Source organism: Hydra vulgaris, chromosome 15 (assembly GCF_038396675.1).
Source record: "Hydra vulgaris chromosome 15, alternate assembly HydraT2T_AEP".
Taxonomy (NCBI): Eukaryota; Metazoa; Cnidaria; class Hydrozoa; order Anthoathecata; family Hydridae; genus Hydra; species Hydra vulgaris.
In genome coordinates, this window is record NC_088934.1 from 19,351,101 (window position 1) to 19,355,000 (window position 3,900).

At 23.2% G+C, this 3,900-nt stretch overlaps 1 long non-coding RNA gene across 1 annotated transcript; it reads left to right on the forward strand.

The window, feature by feature from the left end:
* Positions 1–369: 369 nt before the first annotated feature.
* Positions 370–922, forward strand: LOC136092317 (uncharacterized). Its single transcript, XR_010644338.1, has 2 exons — positions 370–638; positions 723–922. It is a non-coding gene; the product is annotated as an uncharacterized LOC136092317 (long non-coding RNA).
* Positions 923–3,900: the final 2,978 nt, after the last annotated feature.

The window sequence follows — 3,900 nt, forward strand, 5'->3', positions numbered from 1 at the left end:
GATATATTATATAACTCGATTTATAACAATTGTCTATTTTCATGAAAAATGACTTAATAAAAATTAGATTTATAAGATTTTTTTCTGTAATGAAGATTTGAAATCAATAAATGTTTTTAAAATTTTATTTTGGTGTTGTCAAACGTAATAACAATTTTAGTCGAAAATGATTTTGCCTTCAAAAACCAGAATATATAGAACCTTCAACACCAAAAATAGTCTCTAAAAGCTAATTCAAAATAAATAAAAATCAGTTAAGCTGATAAAAGAAATTATTTTTGCATTTAATGTTAATGCTAAGCCTTCCAATAATAACATGTAAAAATAAAATATCTTTATAAAAACTTTTTTTAATTTTATGCACTAGTAAAAAAAATGTATTTGTTTGTGTTTTTGCTGTTCGCCTTTAAAAGCAAGTGTTCGGCCACACCTTATTGCAATGCTGAATAGTGTAATCCAGGTCATGAACCGTACCCAAATATTGTTTCAATAATGACTGGTTATAATATTCTTCAAGGAAATCCTTTTACTTCATCTCATACTGGTGATCCAGGTTTCTCAACAGGATATGTTTTTGTTCTAACCTATAAAGACCTGCTGGTAGCTATCCTCTTAATAATGGAGTTACTGTGCGTCAGGTGATAAACATAAATTTTTGAAAGAAAAAAAAAAAGATATAAGCCTACTATAATTTGTTTATATATCTTGTTAATTTTTTTCAGACTTTACAGTGCAGTCTATCGTCAAGTTCAGATACAATAACAACACTAAATGACTATGCAAAAAATATTGGATCAAAATCTTCACAGGGAACAACCTTTACTTCAAACCTTGAGTTTGAAGTCAGCACTGAACTTAAAGGTGTGGGTGTTAAGACAACCGTTCCACCTTTAGTTGATGCTGCTTTCTCATCAAGCAATGAGTACAGATACAATGAACTTTTTTTAAGCCAAAAAAGAGGTAAGAAATATATAATAATTTAAAGCTTTTTTATTTCCTTTTTATAAATTAATTTTTAAGATAAAATTTTATATATATATTTCTTGTATAAAATAATAGTAATAATAATAATAATAATAATATAAATATAATACGTGATTTTTAATATTTAATTTTAATGATTATTTTTACTTAATAAGTAATCAATTAACTTAAGTTTATAAATACATTTATAAACTTAATAAGTAACATGATTTAAAGCATTACATAATTGGGATTTAATAAGTTTAAAAAATTTACAAATATTTTTTACATTGTAATTGCGACAGTAACCTTCTAGTTATAATTTATTAAAATTAGAGTAGGAACTTCAGTCGATTTTAAGATCTCGTAATATAATTTGGCTAAGATGTTAATTTTAATTTTATTGCATTCAAGATGTTAATCTTGTTTTAAAATAGGTTTAACCAATTTTGTAGCACTTCTGGTTGTCAAGAACTTTGCATTTTTATACTACCTAATTTGACATTTTTTTAGACAATCAAAAATCCGTCTATATATTTTAGTTTTTTGTAAACATTTTTCATACCATGATAACTGCGTAAAAATTTTACGCAACGACTTAATAAGTCGCTGACTTAATAACGCAATAATATATCTGTTATCATAAAACAATATACACATAAAACAACTCTCAGTTCACAGCTAATCTTTGGGAAAAATATACCAAAAAAATAATTGTAGCAGAAAAATATATATATGTTACTATAGTCATAGACTATAGTAACGTATATATATTAATATAGTCGTAATATAGTCGTAACACTATTACGACGTAAATATAGTTGTAACACTATTACAACCTTAAATTCTGAAAATATGCCACATAAACCTGTCAAATTTTGATTTTTCTTAAATATTATAGATACGATATTATGAATATTATAGATCAATATAAAGATATACCGATACATATTGAAATATATATATATATATATATATATATATATATATATATATATATATATATATATATATATATATATATATATATTTATATATATATATATATATATATATATATATATATAGATATAAATATACATATGTATATATATATATATATATATATATATATATATATATATATATATATATATATATATATATATATATATATTTAAACAATATAAATAATATAGATTAATATGAACGACTAATTTATAATAACATTATATAATTTATAATATACTTATAATATTATATTACTAATGATATATTATAACTATATACGATACATTATAATAACTATAAACGATATAGATATAAATATTATATCTATATCGTTTATATAAAATAGAACATTATATTATAAATTACTCGTAGATATCGAGTAATATATACGACTAATTTATAATAATATGTTATATTTTATAATATAATTCTACTATAATAATATTATTAATATATATGACAACTATATATGTTACGTTATCATAACAATAAACAGTACACATTTAAATATTATAGATTAAAATAAACGACTAATTTATAATAATAGATATATAATTTATTACATATTAATAATATAATATTACTAATTATATATAATAACTATATATGATACGTTATAACAACTATAAACGTTATAGATATAATAGTTTCAGATTATTATATACGACAAATTTATAATATTATTATATAATTTGTAATATATGTAACATATTTCTAATTAAATATTACTTATAATATATATAACTAGTAATTATTTCAAATAAATTGTATGATTGGCTTTTTACACTACAATAACATTTTCTTTTTCATGGTCAACAAGCAATGGAAAAGTCAATACTTATTTCTCCTCAGCTTCATAGACTACATCAAACAAAGTTTTTTCAAGTTAGGAGTTGGCTTGTTTACTGGAAAAACTTTACATGTACAACAAAAATACTTTTTAGTGTTAATTTTTATTATTTTATGTTGAATAAATTTCCAAACATTATAAATAACATCATTTAGAATGACAGCCATGGAATGTTTTTCAATGATTTTTAACAGAGACAGTCTTGCATTTTTTAATTTTTCACTTAACTCGTCTTTCTGTTTTGCAATCAAAATATCTCATTCTTTTCTTTCAATAAGAATGACTTTTTCCCAATGGGCTTTGGAAAAGTCCTTGTTCTTATAACTGATTGTAAATTACTTACAACTCAAAGTTTGTTAAGTCTATTCGCTTACTATCATGCATTTTAGTTGTGTAAAAATATTTATTTTCACATTTAACTTCAACTGTGCTGTAAATAATTTTTTGCTTTTAAATGCGTCAACTAACAAAACATATTCTTCATCTCCTTCTTTTTAGATCTCTCACACCTTCGTCCTCAATTTTAACAACTCATTAACCGATTTAGCTTTTTATAAGAAGGCTTTATGTTCAGCTGTTTTTTTAGCTTCATGCTTTTCAGACAACCTTTTACTCATTTCAAACTTTAGTTCTAAATAAGGTTGTTTGTATTTATCTTTCGTTTCATTAAAGTCTGTTGAGGCTTTTTTAAGCAATGAGTCACGCTCATCTGAAGTCTTTTATCCAGCCTGTCTAGTGTTTTGTTTTTATACCTCATAATATAAGCTTCTTTATTTTGTGTATTGGCATTTGGCTGGTATGAATTAAAAGTTCCAATGCCGCAAAGTCACATCCTGACGCTTTGTTTGTTATTGTAACATTCTTTGCTGCATTACTTATAATATTAAAAGGATGCCAATATTTACCTCCAGGAAGTTGATCAGCAGATGTCTTTACAGAACAACTAGCAAAGAATGACAAGTTACTTCTAATGTCTGCTGAGTTAAAATATTCAAATCAGTGTCATTAGTCATTTCAAATAATTTATCATAAAAAATATCTTTATGAATATTAACATCACTTAGACTAAACATATGTGTTTTCGAGATTATAATCGA